General features: G+C 41.6%; 1 protein-coding gene across 1 annotated transcript in view; it reads left to right on the top strand.

Annotated features, from left to right (window-relative positions):
* The first annotated feature begins 5,636 nt into the window (after window positions 1–5,636).
* Window positions 5,637–25,554, top strand: part of KCNIP1 (potassium voltage-gated channel interacting protein 1) — a 342,826-nt gene continuing 322,908 nt past the window's right edge. The window contains exon 1 of the mRNA XM_066591093.1: window positions 5,637–5,684. The gene's annotated coding sequence lies outside the window, so the exon portion shown is untranslated. The remainder of the gene's footprint in view (window positions 5,685–25,554) is intronic.

Below are 25,554 nucleotides of genomic sequence, written 5' to 3'. Positions count from 1 at the left end.
CATGGCCGGCGCGTCACGCCAAAGCGTCATGTGGGATCCGGAGGTAAGTATTGGGTTCCTGGGAGGTGCCATGAATTCCGCGGCGGAGCTCGTCACGGTCGTGTGAAGCCCATCACGGCCGTGTGAAGCCGGCCTAAGGGCTCCTGCACACTTGCGTTTTTCTTGCTCGTTTCTTTAACGCTGCGATATCGCTGCATTTTTTTCACGCGATTGTCAATAGGACTTTCTAATGTTAAAAACACATCGTGCAAAAATTCAAAAGCACAAACTTACCATGCATTTTTAACATTAGAAAGTCCCATTGACACTTACGTGAAAAAAACGCAGCGATATTGCGCGAAAAAAAAACACGCAAGAAAAATGCAAGTGTGCAGGAGCCCTCATAATCATTAACCCACAAGAACCCAATTCTAAATAATATATGTCATTGCCATTTTATATATATATATATATATATATATATATATATATATATATAGGTGTGTATCAATCAGAACCATTGCTTGCTTCTTTTGGTGTTCAGTTTGACTCCGGTCAGTCACTCTGGTTCACCAAGGAAAACCAAAACGGTACTTGTCGAGTCCCCACTGAACACTATAAACGCATATAATTTTTTTTATCAATCAATGCCATTTCCTCATGCTAAGTAATCTGGGGGGGAAAAGAAAAGAGAGAAAGCAAATAAAATAAAAAGAGAGAGAGAGAGCTGGTGTTTTAGACAGGGTCAACCATAGGGACAATTTAGAGCTGTTTAGGGACAGTGATGTGTGGTGTTCCAGAACAGTGTCACAGAGTGATTATGTGGATGATGAGGAAAGAGAGGGGGTGGAGCAAAACCCGTACAGTCGTGTTTGTTGTGAACAATGAAACTACATACGTGGTGAAGAGAGTGGAGTGGTAACATCAATAGTGGAGGTGCTGCCTGACCAGATGACGCACCACCTGGGTGGGCCTGACAGAGCAAGAGAATAGGACTAAAAACTGGCAGTGGAGGAGGTGCAACACTCCCGGATAAAGCAAGTAGGAAGTGATTCTCCTGCTCCTGCCCTGGCTGACCCTCACTATACAGGCAAACAGGATCTCATTATTAACCCTTTTGGGACCCACCAATTGTTTGTATATTTTAAACACCAGCCAAACTGATGAAGGGGTTATCCCCGAAACGCGTTTTCATAAGCTGATCACGTACTTTATTAAATAAAAGGAGACGTTTTCCACACCTTTGGTCACTTCCTACTTGCTTTAACCCGGAGTGTTGCATCTTCTCCACTGCCAGTTTTCAGTCCTATTCTCTTACGGAGTGATTATGGAGAGACATAGGGAAAACTAGTGTTAGAATCAGCATTTTTTTGGTTGTTTATTTATTTAATACCATTTTTTCCTGTCCCACCATACTCATTATTATTATTCTCATCATTTGCTTACCATTGTCTTCTGTACCTGTCATCTAATGGTGAGTCTCTAGTTGCATTATGTTGATATGCACTTCATATCTAACTTTCTTGTGATATCCAGTTGTTACACTATTCTGCTCTACTGTAAGTCCTGATTAGGGGGAAACACCGTTAGTACTTAGGAAAGGTGAGTTCTATAGCATCAGTATTGCTCTAGGCTTCTGTGCTTTCTAAGTACCAACCTGTCAGTGGATCAGTTACTATACATGCGTAGACCAGGGACTAGAAAACCAATGGTTGCATTGTGTATACATGTCTACCAGTATAGAGCAAGAATGCCATTGTCCCTAACGAATCTATCCCTACAAGTTCGATAGTCCCTAAACTTATGGGCTACTAGCTGACCCATTGAGTCTGGTAATTTAGGTATTCTTTTTACATTCCCCGTTGTTCCCCTGCTATGTGCTATCATAGCCGCACTTGCATGCACCCAGCGGTGCAGTAGTCAATGGGTACCATCTGGCCCCATATAGGTCCAGCATGGACCCTTCTGGTTTTGTTGGGTTTTTTTGGCTCATAGGAAGGAGCCAAACAATGGAAAAAGATAGCATTGCTCAGCACTAGTGTGAATGACCTCTAAGCTGAGCAAAAAGGATGAAAAACTACCAGGCAGAGGAAAGTGCTGCCAAACATTATGGGATAGATTTATTAATCCTGTCTAGTAATTTGGCTACATTCACATCTGAGTTGGAGGATCTGTTCAGAGTCTCCAGCACAGATTAGGCAAAAAATCCATGGAAACACTGCGACTTTATGCTTTAAAGCCATAGGCACTGCATGTGCTACTCTATGGTTCTTGCCTCAATGCATTACAAGGCTATTGTTACCTGAAAGTATAGCTTTGTAATCCAATGGAATCCAATGGATCATGATATGATTTATTGCTGTCTGTTTCAAAGAAATGAATAACTGTATAATATTAGAGATATATGGAGGTATAGTAAAGCCCTATATGTTTCTATGGATGCTCTATTGTGTGTAGCCATAGTAGGGCTAACTTTAAATTGACACTTTACACCAGAAGAGCCATTGAAAAAGTTGAGCTAAAGTTTTTAATGCGTTAACTATCAGGTTAACATCTTCTACATCTAGTCTGATCATGCAATCATACCTTCTTCTTTCAGGCCCTAACAGTAATCCACTGAATGTACATTAGCATATAGCTTGGATTGTCAACAAATGGAAAAAATGATGACTGCAGGACCAGATTATACATGGGTGTTTTGTTGCCTGTTACCACAGACACATAACTCTTCACAGTAACTATAGAGCCAAAGCAACAAAAACTTCTTAACAAAGACCTAACCATATTGCACTTACTTCATTTTTCACTTTAGATACATCGACAGTAAAAAAAACATTAGTTGCAAAGGTGTTCATAGTCGTTAAGGTATACATAGAAGCTGTCTCAAACAAGACTTTGCTTGTAATCCCATTATGGAATTTGACTTTACCCCCACCCCACCTTTCCCTGTTGACTCAAATATCCATAAAGACATGGGAAAATTTCATGATTATGCAAAACCCCAGGGTGTAATTCCGAAGGATTACATTTCTTTGGATTTGCTGCAATATGCTATACAGTACTTGTATATAAAAGTAGAACTGGATGGGTATCTCTAACTTTGCATATTTACCCCAAGAGAACTCTCTTATCCCATTCAAACAGCTAAGATCTCAATATACTTTGACTCCAGGAGACTACAAGTACAACATTTTCTACATATGCATAAATTTATATTATTTATTAAGAGTAGAGATGAGCGAGCGTACTCACTAAGGCAAACTACTCAAGCGAGTAGTGCCCTATGCGAGTACCTGCCCGCTCGTCTCAAAAGATTCAGGTGCCGGCGGGGGAGAGCGGTGAGTTGCGGGAGCAAGCAGGCAGGAGACGGGGGGAAGGAAGGAAGAGAGAAATCTTCCCCCCGTTCCTCCCCGCTCTCCCCCACCGCTCCCCGCCCCCCGCCGGCACCCGAATCTTTTGAAATGAGCGGGCAGGTACTCGCATAAGGCACTATTCGCTCTAGTAGTTTGCCTTAGCGAATACGCTCGCTCATCTCTAATTAAGAGCAGCCCAACTATATATAACATATTCTCCAAAAGAAATAAAGGGTTAAAGCCTCTATATACTTTGTTACATGATCAAGTTAACTTTTAAAAAATGTATCTGTTAAGAGAGTTAAGGAAAGTTGGCTCAAAAATGTAGTCAGAAAGAGTGGAATCAAGCTCTACCTCTGACCCACAGAGCACTTACGCCTCATGTCCACGGGGAAAATCAGGAGAATCTCGCAGCGGGTCTCTCCTTTCCCGGGGACATGAGGCTAAAAAAAAGAATTTACTCACCTGTCTGGACGCTGCAGACCTGCCCTCTGTCGCGGCCGGATCTTCTTTCTTCGGCCCGGCGGATGTGCTCGGCACGCCGGCAGCATGCCGCGCGCATGCGCCGGGCACTCCATTTTTTTAAACTCCTGCTCTCCCGCGCTCCACCACGCGGAGAGCAGAAATTCAGGCGTGGGTGTAGCAGCCTGCGGGAGCTGTCCCCACGGGAGACCCGCAGTAAAATGGAGCATGGTGCGTTTTTTTTCCCACACACGCAATCCGCGCCTCAAGGGTAAAATGACATCCACAGATATTTAACTACCTGCGGGTGTCCAATGCATCCCTATGGGGTGCGGATCCGTGTGCGGGAAAAACGCTGTGGATTTTAAATAATCTTTTTACCGTGGACATGAGGCCTTAAATGTAGCACGCATGTCAGGACATCAATGAAGATCACACTCCAATGGTATTACAAGTGCACCCTAATTGCCCTGCTGACTGCTGCAGGAATTGTGTCAAAAGGGGAATGTTTCTACATATATTGTGGAGCTGCCCTTCTCTCCCGCAGTACTGGGATTCTGTGTTTAGGTTATTGCCACCTCTGGTAGGTTATACAGTCCAGAAATCTCCAGTTTTAGCATCGCTGAACATTGGCTCACATCTAAACCTACTGAAATACTGAATTTTGGGAGGTAAAGTGCTTGCGTTATCAAACTTAATCATAATGAAACATTGGAAATGTGTTGATATCCCCAGGATAGCAGAAACTACCACATTAATCAAACAGACGTGTATATATGAAAAAATGCTTACTGGCAATACCTTTACACTCTTGAAATTTCATTATATCTGGAAAGCATGGTCGTCCTGTAACCATCATATAACTTTCCTTTGTAGGTTCTTGCAATATCATTATTTAGTCAGCACGTATTGGAAGCTGTAATATCTTTTCTTTACCTGGTCATTATTGACTTATTCACCTATCTATCAACTCTTGTACCTTTAATATTGGTTCATATACAAAATTGTTTCTCTTTATAACAGATAATGCATCATATCTGTTATGAGGTATTTGCATTGCTATAATTGTTACTTATTTCGTACTTGTTAATCTGCTGCTGTATTTTGTTCTGAAAATGAAAAAAATTAATAAATATAGATTATTGACACAAAAAATAAAGCATAAATAGAAAAAATGATTATACTAGTATTATGATTAGTTTTTATGCAGCAAGGCTTGTAAATATGACTGAATCATAAGACAAAACCCCCATTATGTACTGTATTATATCCCATCCATTATTATGCACAGTAGAATATATGACTGCAGTTCTCATCTCCCTGTCCTGTAGATGCAGCAGTGGTGGCTGGGAGCTGTGCCTGCTGCACATGTCACTTCAGAGCTGGCTAGACCTCCATTCATGTACAGTAATAGTCATATAATGTATGGTGTCTGTGTGCTGCGGTCCTCAGCAGCTTCCTTACGACTCCTGCATTAATTGCTGCATTCCTACTGCCCACTGAAGACTCTTCCTCCTCCTCCTCTCCCTCCTGCTCTCCACTGATGCTCCGGAGTGCCTGCATTTATTAACTTCTATCCAGGACCAGAAGATCCCAGGATAGGAGATGCTCTATATGGTCTATGCAAGGATACCCATCATCCAGGTACCCAGAGCTGCACCATAAAGGGGCATCAAATACTATTATTATTGGGGACCTTCTCAGTCCTGGAGGAAGACTCTGCCTGGGTGATCTCTATAGTTTCTTCTCTGCATAAAACTTCTGGAAAGCATCTTCTGTTTGCAACCTGCCCTGCAAGGATCATGAGTAGCTGCTCCAGGAGATGTAAGCACGGGCTCTTCCGTTGTTTCCAGACCCTTTATAAGCTGCTGACAGGTACTCTCCACAAAGGTAAGACAAGGTGTCAAGCATTGTTGCTGGCTGCTTCTGGAGCTATATACAACACAGGTATTGTATGGTTGCAGGGGACACTTATTTCTGGTTCTGATCTGGAGTGTAGAAAGTGCTGCAGTCCTGCTAATGTGCCTGGGAACAGACTGAGAATTGTGTTCTGTTCAGGCTGGGTAGGATCTGGTAACATATTGCATTGCTTCGATACTCTGTTGCTATCTTTTGCTGTCTTGCTTTTCCTTCTCAGTAATCTTAAATATTCTTGTATAAAAAAGACAAAAGTCTTTTAGAACTGATACCTCTATTGGCTAACCAGAAAGATATAATACAGGTAAGTTTTTGAGGCTATTCAATACCCCTTCATAATTGAGGAAACGTTTAGGGTGCTTTCATATGGCACAGAAGTAGTCGATGCAGACATTTCTGCATCGTAATGTTATCCCTATGGGGCTTAAATTCCACACCTGTTAAAATCTGCACTTCAAAACCGCAAATTAAATTTCGCCACAAAAAAGTTTTCTGCTGTGGAATTAAGGACGTCTTGCGGAATTGTTATCTGGATTTCTAACATGCAGGAGATGTAACTCCGCACCAAAAGTCTGCAGAAAGAATGCAAGAAATTCCACAAGATGTTCTGCAGAACGCATTCTGTAATTAAAGACACAACAAAATCCATACAAGTTGACAAAATCCGCATCGGCGCTGCGTCCTGTGGCCTATTCCGTCCCGTGTGAAAGCACCGTTATGTACAACACAGCAGAGGCATAGTGCTTTTCAGTCTAACATAGAGCTCTGTTATGTGTGTGATGGAACGCATCAGCTCAGGTGTTGTTGGGGGCATTGAGAAGGCTTTTTATCAATGGCTGACAGGTACTGGTGAATACAATGACTGGTCCTGGATTAGTTATGACATTCCGTGGTATTTTCCTGCTGTTTGGGGATTTTATGATCAGCTCAGACCTTAGTGCCGGCACAAAGATTGATTGCATATGTCTTTCTTGCACTTTAGTGGTGTTGATTTCATGTGAAAGTGATTTACTACTTTATAGCCTGAGTCACATTAGCTGGTGGCTGTAACTCTGAATCTATATTATGAAAATATGTTTGTAATTTAAGACGTAACTGTGATGTGCTTATTAAATAATACTTAACAAAAGTCACTTGTAAATATACAGTACTGTGCAAAAGTTTTAGGTAAGTGTGAAGAAGGCTACAAAGTAAGAATGCTTTCAAAAAAAGAGGAGTTAATAGTTTATCTTTGTCATCTAACAGAATGAACAAAAGAGAAATGTAAATGAAATCAGTATTTGGTGTGACTGCCCGTTGTCTTCAAAACAGCATCATTTCTTCTAAGCACACTTGCACACAGTTGTTGAATGAACTCTGCATGACAGTTTCTCCAAACATCTTGGAGGACTAACCACAGATCTGTGGATTTAGCCTTGTTCAATTTCTCCATGTAATCCCAGACTGACTCGATGATGTTGAGATCAGGGCTCTGTGGGGGCAATATCATCACTTCCAGGACTCCTTGTTCTTCTTTATTCTGAAGATAGTTCTTAATGACTTTGGCTGAATGTTTGTGGTTGTTGTCCTGCTGCAAAAAAACCTCTGAGTCGATTAGACAACTTCTATTTTTTTTAAATTCTTATTTGCAGCAATTTCTTAACACCTGTCTAAAACTTTTGCACAGCACAGTAAGTCTTTGAATTGTTTTCCTTCTTCAAGTTAATAGTTTTATTCAGTTGTTTTAATTTACATCTGTTAGGTGACAACTGGTAGGACCATGAGCAGAGATCGTCACCCAGCTTTTCTATGAGTGATGAGTTATGCAATAGTATCTCTTGCACTCTTGTATCAGTATTTGTTTTAAAGACAAGTGGCATTGGCAATGTACATGCAACGCTGTAGTATTCTACAACCTCCTCCAAAAACAAATCCTTCTTAAAATAGCATAAATGTTTTTATGGGAACAGTAATGCTTCTACATATGAATACAGTGACTCACAGAGACACTACATGAAGTGCAGTAGGGATCCGGAATTGACATGGGCACAGGACCTCAAAGGAATTATACCACAATTGACTTTAATCACCTATCCATAGGATAAGTGATAAAAGTCTGATCGGTGCTGTGAACTCCACTGATGCTGAGAATAGGGCTTCCCTTCTTCTTGTCACTGTGGGCTCACTGCTCCCACCCACCGTGACGTAGGCGCCAAGTACAATCACTTAACTATCTCTAGCAGTCCCATTGGCACATGCATGACTGCCACTCCATTCAATCTCCCACAGTGAAACCCCACCAATCAGACTTTTATCACTTATCCTGTGGATAGGTGATAAAAGTCAATTGTGGCACAACGGCTTTAATCAAAGGAAGTGCTAAAGAGTATGGAACTTAAAATGTCCTCAAGTATCTTTTTCCTATTTGGTACTTTGAGTAACAATGCTCAGAGCAGCTGTGATGGGACTCATATTGTTTGTAACTCAACTTTCGCGGAATCATATATAAATTAGAAAAATCTGAATCTTTGATTGATATTTACTGTGGAAATACTATTTAATGTATCTGAAATACATGTGAAGCACGAAATTGATGGCAGATGTATAACATGAGCAAGACTATACTCAACTGGTTGTGCACAAAATACTAAAGCTCGCTCTGCGGTATAATGTATATATTAAACTTTGCCTTCGATAATTATGTTCTGTACCGTACTCATCAGATTTCTATGCAACTGAAAATTGCAATCAACATTTCACTTTCAAGAAAACTACCCCAGCAGTTTTGTATCCATGCAATAGGTAATCAATGTATATGCTTTTTTGGCTTCAGATTTCAGTCTAGACAGTGGGCTTGTAGAACAGAAAGAGCGCTTGCTGAATAGTCATAAATGAAACGGAGATGTTGCCAGAGCGTTTGCCATCATAGTTTTTTTTGTGAGTTCCAGGTGAACTTTCCAACAAATATTGTCACTTTCATAAATAATCTGCCAATGAATACATCATAAGAGCAATGAGCCTAATTTTACTCATTGTGACCTAAAATCTGTTTCGTATTATCTATCATGCTCAGTCATTTCCACTTCTGTTCCTACAGTATCATGACTATCAATCAATGTGACTGGCATTGAAGCACTTTAAAGTCACCCTCCAGAATAAGGCCAGATCTAGACCAGCGTATTGTCACACATCGTAATATGGATGTGTTACAGATGGCATTGCACCTGTATATCATCAGTGTTTCGTCAGTATCTGATCTGTACTTGCCCCCTTATTGGCTGTCATTGGATTTATTTTTATGCAATAGAAAAATATACCAATTAAGCAAATATGGAGGCAAAAACAGACAAAAATAGATAATTCTGCATTTTCCAAATATGGCCATGTAACATAGTATGTAAGGCCAAAGGAAGGCTTATGTCCATCTAGTTCAGCCTATTACTCCCCAATGTTGATCCAGAGGAAGGCAAAAAACCCCAATGAGGTAGAAGCTAATTTTCCCCATTTAAGGAAAAAAAATCCTTCCTGAGTGACTCCATTGTGGCAATTGGAATAATCCCTGGACCAATAACCCTTCTAAAGTTATTGATGATTAGAACACATGGATTCATATTAGCTCCGTATTATGGTCTGCAAAATGCAGACCAAATATGGAGCTAAAATACGCTCATCTGAAAAAGGCCTTTTTAGCAGCTTTTTCCCCAGAGTCACTTTAACAAAAAGAAGCTTTGAAAGCTGCATTTGATATATTTTCACCTGTACAGTTGTGCACATAGAACAGTGAATGTTAGTCTTTGATATTTGCAGCGCTGTATCATTCAGATACATTTCTATAGCATGGTGTCAGACATTGGACAGGCTGTGATTTATACGCCTACATTTATACAGAATGTTTTGTTGTACCCACTGTATTTTGACACCATGTGATAAATCAAGTTTGCAAATACAGAGAACATTTACATCTACGTTGTAGAAAAAAAAGACATGGATGACATATTCATTTTTTGTAGAGATCTACTGCTGCTAAGCTGAATATGTAAAAAGTGCTCCTCCAATTAACAACGTTCCATAAATGAATAGTACAAACAAAGATAATAAACTAAAAATGCTTCTTTCTCTGTTTATCAGGCTTCTCTCCACCCTTTGCTTTCTACACTGATCCCTCACTCTGAATTAACTGGTAAATTCTTTACACAGAAGATACTTCACTGAGAGATCAGGTTACAGGTGCTGCCTATAGAAGTCTAGGCGAAAGAAAGAATACCATGTTTAATTTACTTTTTGGCAAAATATGGAGCTAAAGTGTTTTTCAAAGTTCTACTTCTTTGAAAAATAGTTTTAGGTCTATTTTTTGGAGAGTAGTTCTAACTATCTAAAATGTCCCAGTGTTTCTTCAGGATACCCCTGATCCCAGTATGTTGCATGTTATATTGAGTGATAAAAGGGGTTTTCATGCCTATTTGGGCCCTTTCCAGCATTGTTTTATGAAGACAATCAGAATGGCTAAAGGTACCCACCTTCTCATATACTGATAACACCAATGTTTTGGGTAACCTTTCTCTAAAAGTCTATTCATTAAAATCTTGGGAAATATAACTACCATTTTTTGTACAGTTCCTCTAGATCTTGTGAATTGGTTAGAGGGTATGTTGGTTTTCCAACTTATGAGGTAGCAGTTACCAAAATTGAGATAGATTTTAGAATCAACTTTTTTTAAAAAGGTTCCAGTAAAAACTTGTTCTTATCACTAAAAGTCCGAAGACCTAGAAAAAATCTCATATGAGTTAATCTAGACAGTAAATTTTAGGCCTCGGTTATTTGCATTTAGTTCTTCCAGATTAACCTAATGCAAAAGGATTCAGAGGAAATGTACAAAAAAAATCCAAGATTTTAATGAATAGATTTTTAGAGAAAGGTTACCCAAAACATTTGTCCTTTCCTTTCACATGGCCAGTCATCGGACTGTTTCAATGACCCTATTCCTTTATACTGCTCCTCAGCCTGCAGACAGCGATCATGTCACACTCCAATCGCTGCCGCGACTTCTTGTATGGGCTTCTGCTGGCTGGTGTTATCTCGGCTACAAATGGCCCAGCTCTGATGCATCTACTGCTGAGCAGAACACAGCTTCTTCTCTCTCTGCGCCGTGACACAGCTCATGGGCTTTTATATCATGCGCCTCCAGTGTCAAAACATCATTCAGCCCATGCTATTCCCCATCAGTAGCCCAGATCTTCACAGCGCTGATGGGCTAGCCACATCAGCACTGTGTCAGTATGGGGGTGTAGCCCCTTTCACAGCCTCCTGGACGCTTTAGTACAATGGCACATTGAGCCTTTTATCCCACACTCCTTGCAGCTACTATTGGCAGGGGATCTTCACCATTGCTCTGCTGTGCCTCCTCATACTCTCTCTGACCACGACTGTGGCAGGTGGAGGTTGAGCCTGCAGCAGCGCTGGGTCATTCCAGGACAAGTTATACAGAACAGACAGGGAAGGGCGGAGACCATTCAGACCATAAGGCAAAGGGGCACTTTAGCAAAATGTATTCTTGCTAAAAAAAATGTGTCATGGTCCAAAAAATATGTTATTTATATATATATATATATATATATATATATATAAATACAGACATTACATAAATGTTACATTTCCCACAGCACCATATGTATCTATCACCTGCCATTAGCATTAACTATGCATTATTTTCTTGTCAATAAGAGGTTAATAATTTTTTTTCTGCACAAATTACAAAGAATGCCTTCCTGAAATTTTGTGGTAAGAAACTCCAATGTATGGGGCATACATATACTTGTTTTCAGTGTTCTCTCTGAAGTGGCTCAGTTCCAAAAAAATAATTGAAAGTGTTGTTCCAATTTTACTTCAACTTGTAATAAAAATGCAGTGTTAGAAAAATCTAATAAATCTACATATTATTATAAAGAAAATGACACCTCACACATTTTCCTATGCCCAATACTTTCCGAGATATGAATTATATCAAGGATTATGGTTCTCGGTGACCTCCGGAACATTGACTTTTCTACATTTCTCGACCCCATGACCTGATGGGTCTGAAAATTGAGATTTGTAGATACATTCTAGTAATGAACAAATGTGCAAAGTTTGTAAAAATCAGAGATGACCAGATGTTACCCCTTGGGTGATTTGTCCTGGAATGACCCCACTGGCAAGCGAGGGACAGTTGTTCTCTCCATCCCCTCTTCCAGCCGTATCTCAGACCAAAAGGGACTGATGACAAGTATGACTACTGGCTAACGCTGTAAGCAGCAACATACCTCTCTATTGTATAAGGGGAAGCATAGCAATGCTACCCTCTTACAATGTAAAACAGTAGGATTAGAGGTATCCCGAAGAAACACTGGAACATTTTAGAAACTATTTTAAGAGCTACTTGGATCTAAAACTATCTTTCGAAGAAGTAGCTCGTCCCAAAAAGAACATTAAACGTGGTATTCTTCCTGCATCCATTCTCAGCAATAGAGCGGGGGTATTTAAGTGTTGGAGATGTAAGTGTTGTAATGAGATTAGCCATAAAAGGAAATATATTGATGTTGGCATGAATTAACCCCCTTATGAGATTAAACAACATCTTGACTGCAATTCTAAGTAATTATCTATTTATTGGAAGGTACACGAAAATGTAAATACGCGGGTTGGACCGTGAATACTTCGAGAGAAAGGATAAACAAATATAAATCTAACATCATGAATGGGTCCGAAAAGAATAGTGAGTCTAGACACTTTTTAACACAACACAATAAAGCCCCTTCTAAGATGTTAGTCACCCCATTGGGAGAAGTTTACGTAAAGGAGTTGTACTGGATCTACGGTTTGAATACTTTAACGCCATATGGTTGGAATAAGGCTCTTGAACACATTTAGTTTCTCTCTCACCACACTTGATTTTACTTCACTTTTTACCTCCATCTCATTTGTGTAAGTATTGTGCTTATTCCGTACATCTGCTTGAGAAAGGTGGTAGTGCCTGTAATGAAGCTTACCCGCAAAACACATCGCAGTCTATTCCATGTACCTGTTCTCCTTCTCACAATAAAACCCTTGGATCATTCCAACTGTGGACCTTCTTTGGTTTGTTGAAATGCACACTCTGCCTGTAGTTGTTGTGTTGCAGCAGCCTATTATTGTGCCATAGAGTAGCCGCTGTAAGGAGGGGGGGGGGGGGGGGGCTACTGAAAATTGGTCATCATGAATTGGATCTAATGTTCATATTTTTAAACATTGATAGCTAAAATGGATCAGTGTCTAACAGGTGAATGTGCAGGCCATGTCTTTTTTTCTATACTTTTGTTGTATTGGCATATTCTGTCCTCGTGCTTTTTGTTTTGTGTTGGTAGCTCTTCGACTATTTGGTTCAGGTGTTTTTAATTAGCAAGTGAAGTCACAAAGGTATGGCCAAATGTTGCCATCACTGGGTAGTGGAGACATGGCCATACAACTATTGTTTGCCTGCAGAATCCTCCATCCATTAAAGAATGGTTTTTCCAAAAATTAATGAACAATTTAAAACAATATAAAAAACAAAGCCGACAAAACTGTACGGCCATTAACAATTAATTCCAACACTGTGCTGTTTCCACAAGTTTTGGTCGCATTATGACTATACCCAGTTCTGTGTAATTTTACACTAAAGATTTCTACTTATTTGTTCTCAGGCTTATAAACTTTGATCAAAATGTGTACTAAGAGCCTTTCATTTTACAAACTTTTGCCCAGCGACAATGGATAAAATTCATGTGTGATTCATTCATTTTGTCTGCAGTTGGATAGGATATTTAATTTGCTACCATTTGTCAGGTTATATAGAAAAAAAATACATACCATCTACCGTATATATAGGCACGTGATGCTATTGGTATAGGCACCATTGTGATTACCATAGCGCTTGGTACATCTGCATACAGATCAACCATTACATTAATATCACTGACAGTTGAAGTGCGTAACATTGATTATCTCATGGCACCTGTCACGGTGTCGGATGTATTAGACAGCAAGGGTACAGTCAATTGTTGAATGATAGCCTAAATTATCCAACCTCTCTATCAATAAAACCTCATAGATTCTCTTAGAAAGTGAAGTGGAAATCTCCAAGTAACAAATCATTATGAACAGCTAATCTCTTCCGACGCCTCCTCCCTCCCTCATCCCAGAACATTGCAATCCAGCAATCAGGTTTGAGTCCTCGGCTTTACACTTTCTGAAAGTAGCTGATATCCTCAATACAATGACTTCAGCCAAAATTTCATTTCTTCATGTCCTCTCGAATCTTATTTCTTTCTTCATGTAGTTGGGATCTTTATAGCTTTCAACTGACTATTTCTATTAATACTACAGGTATTGCAAACAAAATTAAAATCACTCAACGCAGAGCGAAGGATGAGAATAGAAAAACCAACATAGTATATGTCAAATACGGTCAGCAAGAGAGAATACAGAACAATGCAGTAAGGACTACAAATGGAAGTCTCTATTTGCTGATAACACTGGTCAAGATTAAACATTTTTCCAACTTGAAAATAAGTATTTCTTAATCATTTCATCATGGAAGAAATGAAAATGACATTGGAAACTTTAACTTAGCTCTTGGCTCTGAGATGTGGCCCATTTAAGTTAAAGGGGTTCTGACATCAAAAAAAAAAATTGTACTCACCTTGCCTGGCCTGGCCCGATCGCCAGGCATGTCCCCTCCAGCCGGCATCTTCTTCTGTGCCTTTAAAGCAGAGCAGGAGCGGTCAAAAAGACCGCTTCCTGCTCTGGGCCGTCCGTCAGGCACTTCCGAGGTCAACGGACGGACCGCCACAGCAAGCATGTCACAAGCAGTGCTTGCTGTGGGCGGCCCGTCCGTCCGGCTGAATTCCGGAGTGCTGCGCATGCGCAGTGGAGACGCAGCCCGTCCTGACTCCTGTCAGAGGGCACCTCTCCACTGCGCATGCGCGCGATCCCAGAGCGGTGCGGCTCGTGCAGACAGAAGAGGAGGAGCAGCGCCTGCCGGGAGATGACCCCCCGATGTCAACAACAACAGAAGACAAGGTAAGTATTATCTTTTTATGCTTTAGCAGCCATTAAACCATGGGTTCCCTGGGTCCATTAGGCACACCAGGGAACAATGGCTGCTAAAGCATAAAAACATTATTCATGTCAGAACCCCTTTAAATATATGTCCCTTTATTCAGATCCACAAGGTTAGATAAGAGAAATCATTACATAAACTAAAGTATATATAGTAAAATCGTTAAATAACTAAAATGTAAATCAGATACCGTAACGCTTAAGTCTTCGAACTGATATATATGTATTACAGTTTAAAAAATGCAATTAAGTGTTCTCCAACTTGTTTCTTTTCCTAATTTCAGGTTAGAATCCAGGAGGCCACGTAATTGTAAAAACTCTTCTGACATTTTTTTTTCACATGTGGTGAGGTGGCAATTTCTGCCCAGAAAGTTGGGCCGACTAAACAAAATATAATGTCACATTCATTTTCCTCGACTCAAAATTAGGCTAGTTTAGTAATTTTATAGAAAGAACTTCAAAGCGTATTTTTAGTATTTTGATTTGAGATTAGTATATCTTAAAAACCAGAGCTAATAAACAAAATTTTACCGTATATACCGGCGTATAAGACGACCCCCCAACTTTCACCTTATACGCCGGTAATACAGTGGAGAAAAAAAAAATCAGTACTCACCTCCCCCGGCGTTCTGTCGCGCTCCGGCAGGATGTCGCTCGCTCCTCGTCCCCGGCGCAGCATTGCTTTCTGAATGCGGGGCTTGAAATCGCCGCCTCCAGAAAGCTAATACACACGCCGTCAGCCAGTTACAGCCATTCAATGACATCATTGAATGGCTGTGATTGGCTAAAACACACGTGGCTTCAGCCAATCACACTATTCAATTACATCATTGAAAGGGTGTGATTGCTAACACACGTGCGCCTTCAGCCAATCACAGCCATTCAATGCTGTCATTGAATGGCTGTAACTGGCTGATGGCGTGTGTATTAGCTTTCTGGAGGCGGGGATTTCAAGCCCCGCATTCAGAAAGCAATGCTGCGCCGGGGACGAGGAGCGAGCGACATCCTGCCGGAGCGCGACAGAACGCCGGGGGAGGTGAGTACTGATTTTTTTTTTTTACACTTTTTTTTTTTTATTACCGGCGTATAAGACGACCCCCGACTTCAGAGCAGATTTTTCGGGGCTCAAAAGTCGTCTTATACGCCGGTATATACGGTATGTCATATTCGTGTTTCTCGACCCAAAATTAAATTAGGGTAGTTTACCTATTTTGAGAAAGGAAAACATTTCAAAGTGCATTTTGGTTGTCCAGTGTTATTTGGACAGGTTACTCAAAGATAGACAAAACATCAACCATAAGGGCTCTTTAAATAAGCGTATGCACATTGGCACACGCCTTGTTTGCATGCGTATCGGCGTATTTCAATGTGCTGTTTTGATCCACACAACAAGTTCATTAGCGCACGGCGAACAAGAGGTGCGCACAAAATGGGGAAATTAGAACGATCCCATTATCAACAAAAATGTGCACAAATATGTCTAAAGTTGGCCTAACTTTCCATACAACTCCTGCCTATATGATAGTCAGTGTGACCACTAACAAAATTGCAATTTACTTTATTTACTTAAGATTATGTTTTTGTACTGCAAAATCCCTCTAAAGCCTCCAGTACACAATTTTTTTATCCGTGTGTCAAACGTGAAAAAAAGCCTGACACAGAAAGCATGTGACTCCTTATTATTCAATGAGGCAGCACACATTACCGAGTTTTTATACGCAGACATAAACTATGCGAAAAAACACGTATTGCTCGTCCATACCATGGATGAGAATGAGCAAGCAAATACTTGTCAATGTGCTGACTGTCCGTATGTCAAAAACCAAATGGTGCAACTCAGCTCGGTCCAAGCTGATTTGCACCTGAATCTCTCGGGCGCAACTTGGACACGTGGCAAGTCTGTTGGTAGCCTCAGAGTTTAAAGAGCCCAAGCTCATGCTCGTAAACCATGATGAATCGACCCCATTGATCTCAATGGGTTCGTTCTCATGAGAGTGTTCCTCTCAAACAATTCCTGCGCGTGAGAATCGCATAGACGTCTATGGTAGGTTAAGAAAAGTAAGGGCAGGGGTGTGACACTGCAGACAACACAGGGAAAAGAAGACAGATGGCCTTTACTAGGCTTTAAATAGCCATTCAAGTCCATGGAAGGGGAGTATCATGCGTGCGTGTGTGAACTGGAATTCTGAGCGCAAAAATTACATTACTATGTGCTACGCTCCGTTGCGGCAAGGGGATTGCGCATATGTTCGTCTGTCCTGAGGGTGTATTTAAACAGGCAATTTTTTCATACGAGTTCTGTCCGATTGCAAGATGGACAGAACTTCCAATGGGTTAATACACATGAGTGATCTTTCTCTCAGACTGATTGCCAGCGATGTACATGTAGGCAAATCGCAGTAAAATTGCAGATGAAACAGTCATTTTTCCCTGACCTACATCACACTGGTATGTGTAAATACAGCTTAAGGTGCTAGCCACTTAGGGTCTTCTTTCCTCCTAAGTCAAGTGTGTTACTGAAGACAGCAGCAGAGCAGAACAGGAAGTGGAGGAGAGCGATGAGTCCTGCCAATCACTAAAGCAGATAGTAGTAAGGAGGAGGAGGGAAAGACATTGGCACATATAAATCCTGCTGGAGCTAATGGTGAGTTATCTGTTGCTATTTATTCACATCTACACTGGTCAGTACCACTGTAAACTGACCTAAATGATTATGTTACTATCTCTGTGTTTTACAGGCCGTTAGAGGGCAGAATTCGTAGCTCTCTATGTACAGTCTATAGAACACAGCACACTGTCTCCTCATACCAGTTTTGGGAGAAGTGAGAATGGGATGTACACGCTAAGGAGGGGTAAAATGGGGGAAATGCAGGATACAAGTCATATAATAGCCAAGGTCATTCCTCATGTACACATACAGCAGCCAATTCTGAAAAGTTAGGTACTGTATGCTTTAAACATCAGCAGCATACCATCAGTTACATGTAGTCCACCTGTAGAGGTCAGATGTGCGCCACCTCGTCACATATTCACTACTTAGTTCATTTTTCCTGCCTCCGCCTATAGTGCTTATCTTAAATATATTTGACATTGTATCCTTTCTTGCTTCAATCTGTCTTTATTTCAAGAAGAGAAATATTCCTGTAAGCATTGTATAAGTGAAGTATTCTTCTTGCACAGAATATCTGTAGGACAATCAATATGGCAAGTTAGGAGTTTACTAAAATAGTCTCATTGTACGCCGGAGTCAGCAGAGATGATAGGGCTCTATGATACATAGGAGTCAGCACTGATGATAGGATTTCTTAGCAGAGCAGACCAGCGGTAATCGTTTGTATTCTACACAGCACCATGTAGCAGTTAATGGAGAAACCCTGCTGCTGATTTCAATGAACCATTTACCCTTATCACACTGAACATAACCCCTGGCTACTAACAAAAAACCAATATGAGGATTGAACTGTTTTTCAAACCCGTGCTGACAGCAAATACATATGTTTCTGAAGATTGTTTGAAGATTTCTGTTTTCTATCAAACATGAGAGAAGACTTGTTTTCATCCTTAATAGCCCTGTCCTTACTTGTTAAAGTCAAAATAGCTCAGCGCTGACAATGACTGTTCAAGTCAAGTAATGAACAATCCATCTAAAGAAGGCTACAATTACATCCCATTTTGCCATGAATTTTTGTCCACATCTTTTTGTTGTAGAAGAGATATAGAGTGGAAACATGGAGTAAACCTGGTTTAATATATGAACTAACATCTACGCTTACTCAATCATTGGTACAGGCTTACGAAAACTAAAATAGGGAAGATGGCATTGGTTCTACTTGTAGAAAGTCGTATATCATTCTTTCTTCTTCATTGTAGAGCCATGCCAATAATATTGGCTTGTATACTGTGTCTCCATTTGTCCATTACTAGATTATTCCCCCAGCTCTTCTCCTGGTATACAGGCCCTTCTCCCCCCTTTGTGTCCCAAGCACTGTACAAACCATTTTTATGTCATCTTCCCTCCCTCCAACTGCTCCCGGATCACTTACATGGCAGAGGCTAATCATAATCCAGCACAAGTGAAGGGTCTATTATAGTCTTGCAAGTTCTGTATGCCGTTTCCTTCAGGCACCTCTCATTAAAGAAGACATAATGAATCTTCCTCATTCTCAGACCTTGTAGCCCAAGACCAAGAGGTAGCCCAGTGAAAGTCTTTAAATGAGTACATTGTGAAGGTGGATCTTGACTCTATTTGCACACAGCTATCCTATAGCGTCTTTCGGTCTTTATGTGCTGTAGAGGTTACACAACTGATGCATTTTTTACATTAATTGTCCAATTCATATTCCATTGACCTCAATGTGCAGAAAAATGTCAGGAAAAGCATATGCAATAGAGAAAAGATTGTACAACTGATACAAAAAATGTGTCTGTTACATAATCTCTTTCACAATTTAAGACATAAATACAGAAGTAGTAAATGTTATCTTGACAATTAACATTTGCTGAAATTGGCAATTATTTAAATCTTATCTAAGGCTTGCACAGTGAGCACATATTCGGCTTGCGCCTCTTCCACTGATGACTTTAGCTTTTTCTTTGGTGTTACAAGTCAGTCATGACCCTGAAATAAAATAATGTGTAAAACACTATAACAGGTTACTCTTACAACAGAGAAGAACACAATGTGATGTTCTCCAAGTATGTGAGTACATGATGTGGTTCCAGGACAAGGTCTTGCACTTTTGCATATTCAGGAATCAAACATGTGTGTTTCTATGTGTGTTTCTCCACAAATCCGTGGAATCTAAAATTAGGGTTTTAATTTTCTTAAAGATATGGTGAAAACATGAACTACACAACTCAAAGCTATGCTACAACCTTAGCCCACATTTTTTAAACAAATTCTATGAACATTGTAAAAAGTGAACCCAGTAGCTGAACACTTCGGGTATGTTCACCTCATGCAACTTTAATGTAACAATGATTTTAACCAAAGCTTGCAGGGAAAATTCAGGTTTGCAACCAGAGTGCTTACTCAGGTTGACCTCTAATGTAAAAAAAACTCTCCAAGAACTGTAAGATGTTCATATGGCTCATAAACAGTATATACATATATTGTGAGGGATTAGCATTTAGGATCGGTAGCAACCTGGGCATAAGCAGTCAGAGACAGTGACACATAGGATAAAGTCTTTAGTCCAGGCTTTGCCTGGGTTTATTTCCAAGCAAACAAAAGCAAAATACAGCCTTAACATCAGGCAAACATAACATAAATCCTGCTCGTCTGAGCACTTACTATACATGTAGCGTCCCTGTCTACACACTGGTAACAAATAGCTCCTGCACACAGCCAGCCAGGACTCTCAGACCTGCAAAGGTCTCAGCTCTCCTGCTGGCCCTGTAGGCCCAGGCTTTATATGGCCTGGTACCAGCCCCACCTGGTACGTGGGAGTGACCATCCCACCCTTCACTTTGGTCACTCCAGGAAAATCCGGCCCGGATTATGCGGCTTGGAGCCACTTACTCACTACAACGTGTTAGTGGCTTAATGCCACTAACACTAAACTGCCGGCTTCCTCCACCGAGCCCAGGCTGCTCGGTGGCACGCATCTGACCAAGCGCTCCCCAAGGCAGCATAGGAGAGCATCATCGGTGACACATACCTGCCCTCCAGCACCTTGCCGGTCACCGTCTCACAATATATATATATATATATATATATATATATATATATATATATATATATATGTGTGTGTGTGTGTAGATATAACAGATAGAAACAGCACTCCTAAATTTCAAATTTGCCATTGAACATTTTATTCACCCATCCAACATGTTGACTCACTCCAGATTTCTGTAACTTAAAGGATGCGCAATTTGTGCATGTCTATTTTGCACAAATATTTGTGATGTTTTTTTAACTTTTACATTGGTTCTGCCACTTTTTAAAGGTGGGCAAGGCTTAATAGTAGGGGTGGGGCCACCCATAGCGCATTAGATTTCCTATAATTTATGCCAGAAATTGGTGTAAATCATAGCTGAAATCTGGGCCAGTTCATGGCTGTCATAGATTTCACGATCTGGTCACTATACTCAGACCAACATACAGTATCTTGTCAGATGAATGAATAATGTGATCTATAGCGTAATTGATATTTTGGAGTGCTGTCTTTTTTGGGGGTTTTTTAGTAAAAAGTTTGGAGAGTCATGCAACCGTTCAGCACTATTAGTAGTGTGGTTCTAATATATTTATATATAAGAACCAGTATCTTAGGTGAGGGTTAATTGAGCTCGCTGGCTGTGGTATTCTCCAGGCAGCCAATCCCCTGTGGTCTGCTGCACATAAATACCAGCATCTCTTGGTCATTTTATTCAGTTTTACTCAGTCTGTGTTATACTCACTCAGAGCTGGTGTTATGCATGCTTGTCTATATTGTCTCACTCACCTTCCCTGAGGACACCTCTCTGGACACCTGTAGTCCAAATCTGCATCTTATGCAGACCCCCTTCTCCCTTCCCCTTTGACAGGTGCGGCCTCCAGACATCTGATGTCATGTATGGTCAGATGGGTGATTTCTGACACGGTTCCCTTTATGCCAGCATGGTGACTGACTCTCTTTCCTCTTCATATGAGGACACTTGGACTGGATATGGTTTACTATCTGTTTGCATGTGAGCTCTGGATGGAGTTCCTTTACTATGTGGTATGCATGACCCTGTGCAGGTGGCCAGATATGTGCTCTATGTGCAGTTCTGTTTTCTATGTGGTATGCATGACGGTGTGTGTAGGTGTGAACAGAGACTTGTCTTGTAAGTCTGTGCAGGTGGCCAGACATGTGGTGTATGTGCAGTCCTGTTCTGTGTTGTGTGCATGACCTTGTGTGTTGGTGTGAACAGTGTCTTGTTCCGTATGTTTGTGCAGGTGGTTAGACATGAGGTGTGAACAGTCGAGTTCTATGTTCAGTGTGTGTGAACAGTGCCATGTCCTGTGTTTTGTACATACCTCTAGGTTCCTAATCAGGGATAGCCAGATCCCAGATGAAGACAATGGCGCTGTCCTTATCGGGACAATCACCCTGCTTTTAGACAAGGGTTTCCCACTTTCCCTGATTAGTAAGGGACATGTGTCCTTCTATCTTCACCTGGAGAGGTGTTATTAGCCCTTGCAATTGCTGTGAGAATGTTTCAGTTTTATTAGGACACCATCTTGCGTCCGTGCTTAAGCATGGCACGTTAGTGCACCGAATGGATGTAACACAGTATATATACATACAGTATATTTGTGTATTTGTTATAGGAAGTCTGTCCATTCTTTATAGCACTATAAACTCTATAGACTGTAATATATGGCACTGCATAATGAGTAAAGCAATACCTTTATTTCCTCCCTCGGAGGCTCCCATCTGCAGATATAGTTCTCTAAGCATTTCCCACAATGTATGCTAATTAGTGGACTGATCAATTCACACTGAACTCTATCCCTGTTTCTCCTAAAAATTCCCTCCTCATAGCTGATTGACGTCTCTAGAGACGCCATGTGTTTCATCTACGGTGCACCTGAGTCGCTCTGTGTACATGCGCTGTGACTTCCACTTATCTAGTTATCAACTTCACGCGCATGCGCTGTCCTTAGTGCAGCTCAACAGCAACATAGATGAAACTCATGACATCTCTAGTGGCCATTGTTGAAGACGTCAATCAGCAATGAAAGGGGCATTTTTTTAGAAGAAGAGGAAGAGATTCAGGACCATCGGACAGTCCTCCATTAATTAGCATACAACATTATATCTCCAGATAGGAGCCTCTGGTGGAGGAAATAAAGGTATAATTGTATTAGTTATGCAGTGCCACATGTTACAGTCTTGTAGGGTGTATAGTGCTATAAAGACCTGACAGACGTCCTTTGAGGCAATGCTAACAGTGGGTGGAATTTTTTAAATATCTCCTTTTATCTCATCTCACGGACCTCTGTGTGTGTGGCCTGGGTGGAGTGGTATATTTTGCACTAACTGTAGTTACAACAGAACTGTAGGTTTGATTTGCATTAGGCTATAATGGCATTCATCTTACGTCTAGCATTTAACAACTACATTTTCCATTTTCTAAGCTAATTCTTATGCAACACCAAATTCTGAAGCTCATTTAGTATTGGCCTATGTCATTCGCAGCTACCATATGACCCTTAGGCCTTGAACTCAACTTCACCAAGGAGCAGACGATGAAACAGTTGTGACTGTAGCTAAATCAAATGTTTTCATATATGGGACTGGGACCTTAATGGAGGTTTCAGAAAATGAATTAAATGATAATTTTATTTTGCTAGAAGAATGCTCCCACTAGAGGGAGCTCTGTGCATCTAAATTTATCATTGAGTTTTGTATGAATCTCTACACAGTGAGTGCCCTCTAGAGATTGGCGCAGGCACAGAGAACTTTTGGAAATGTACAATACAACATTTTGTCTGCCTGCAGTAGCTGTCAAAGAGAGCTCACTGCATAGGGGATTTTTCATAGTTGTGCAAAGAGAAGCAATGGAACTGGAGCCAAAGCTCCAAGGCATATAAAGAGTTCTAGACCTATTAAAATAAAATTAAGTTGTAAAAATAATTTCCTGCTAGACTTCCATCATTACCCGCCTCACCATCCTAAGCTGTATAATAACTAGAGATGAGCGAGCACCAAAATGCTCGGGTGCTCGTTACTCGGGACGAAATTTTCGCGATGCTCGAGGGTTCGTTTCGAGTAACGAACCCCATTGAAGTCAATGGGCGACCCGAGCATTTTTGTATTTCGCCGATACTCGCTAAGGTTTTCATGTGTGAAAATCTGGGCAATTCAAGAAAGTGATGGGAACGACACAGCAACGGATAGGGCAGGCGAGGGGCTACATGTTGGGCTGCATCTCAAGTTCACAGGTCCCACTATTAAGCCACAATACCGGCAAGAGTGGGCCCCCCCCAACAACTTTTACTTCTGAAAAGCCCTCATTAGCAATGCATACCTTAGCTAAGCACCACACTACCTCCAACAAAGCACAATCACTGCCTGCATGACACTCCGCTGCCACTTCTCCTGGGTTACATGCTGACCAACCACCCCCCCCACGACCCAGTGTCCACAGCGCACACCAAACTGTCCCTGCCCAGCCTTCAGCTGCCCTCATGCCACGCCACCCTCATGTCTATTTATAAGTGCGTCTGCCATGACGAGGAACTGCAGGCACACACTGCAGAGGGTTGGCATGGCTAGGCAGCGACCCTCTTTAAAAGGGGCGGGGCGATAGCCCACAATGCTGTACAGAAGCAATGAGAAATATAATCCTGTGCCACCGCCATCAGGAGCTGCACACGTGGGCATAGCAATGGGGAACCTATGTGTCACACACTATTCATTCTGTCAAGGTGTCTGCATGCCCCAGTCAGACCGCGGTTTTTAATTCATAGACACAGGCAGGTACAACTCCCTATTGTGAAGTCCCTGTGGACCGACAGCATGGGTGGCTCCCTGGAACCCACCGGCGGTACATAAAAATATCCCATTGCATTGCCCAACACAGCTGAGGTAGTAATGTCGTGCTTAATGCAGGTGGGCTTCGGCCCACACTGCATGCCCCAGTCTGACTGGGGTTCTTTAGATGTGAAAACAAATGCATTTATAATTCTCTGTGGACCCACAGCATGGGTGGGTGCCAGGAAGCCACCGGCGGTACATAAATATATCTCATTGCATTGCCCAACACAGCGGATGTAACGTCAGCTGTAATGCAGGTGAGCTAAAAATTCATTTGATTACACTGTAGGCGAGGGCCCACAAAAATTGCTGTATCAACAGTACTAATGTACATCCAAAAAATTGGCCATGGCCAACCAAGAGGGCAGGTGAAACCCATTAATCGCTTTGGTTAATGTGGCTTAAGTGGTAACTAGGCCTGGAGGCAGCCCAGTTTAACGAAAAATTGGTTCAAGTTAAAGTTTCAACGCTTTTAAGAGCATTGAAACGTATAAAAATTGTTTAGAAAAATTATATGAGTGAGCCTTGTGGCCCTAAGAAAAATTGCCCGTTCGGCGTGATTACGTGAGGTTTCAGGAGGAGGAGCAGGAGGAGGAGGAGAAATATTATACACAGATTGATGAAGCAGAAATGTCCCCGTTTTGGATGGTGATAGAGAACGATGCTTCCATCCGCGGGTGCAGCCTACGTATTGCTTAGGTATCGCTGCTGTCCGCTGGTGGAGAAGAGAAGTCTGGGGAAATCCAGGCTTTGTTCATCTTGATGAGTGTAAGCCTGTCGGCACTGTCGGTTGACAGGTGGGTACGCTTATCCGTGATGATTCCCCCAGCCACACTAAACACACTCTCTGACAAGACGCTAGCCGCAGGACAAGCAAGCACCTCCAGGGCATACAGCGCGAGTTCAGGCCACGTGTCCAGCTTCGACACCCAGTAGTTGTAGGTGGCAGAGGCGTCACGGAGGACGGTCGTGCGATCGGCTACGTACTCCCTCACCATCCTTTTACAGTGCTCCCGCCGACTCAGCCTTGACTGGGGAGCGGTGACACAGTCTTGCTGGGGAGCCATAAAGCTGGCAAAGGCCTTGGAGAATGTCTCCCTGCCTGCGCTGTACATGCTGCCTGATCTCTGCGCCTCCCCTGCTACCTGGCCCTCGGAACTGCGCCTTCTGTCACTAGCGCTGTCGGATGGGAAGTTTACCAACAGTTTGTCCACCAGCGCCCTGTGGTATAGCATCATTCTCGA

The sequence above is a fragment of the Eleutherodactylus coqui genome, chromosome 2 (genome assembly GCF_035609145.1).
Source record: "Eleutherodactylus coqui strain aEleCoq1 chromosome 2, aEleCoq1.hap1, whole genome shotgun sequence".
In the NCBI taxonomy this organism is placed as follows: Eukaryota; Metazoa; Chordata; class Amphibia; order Anura; family Eleutherodactylidae; genus Eleutherodactylus; species Eleutherodactylus coqui.
The sequence above is the reverse complement of the archived record's forward strand: the minus strand, read 5'-3'. Positions and strand labels throughout refer to the sequence as shown.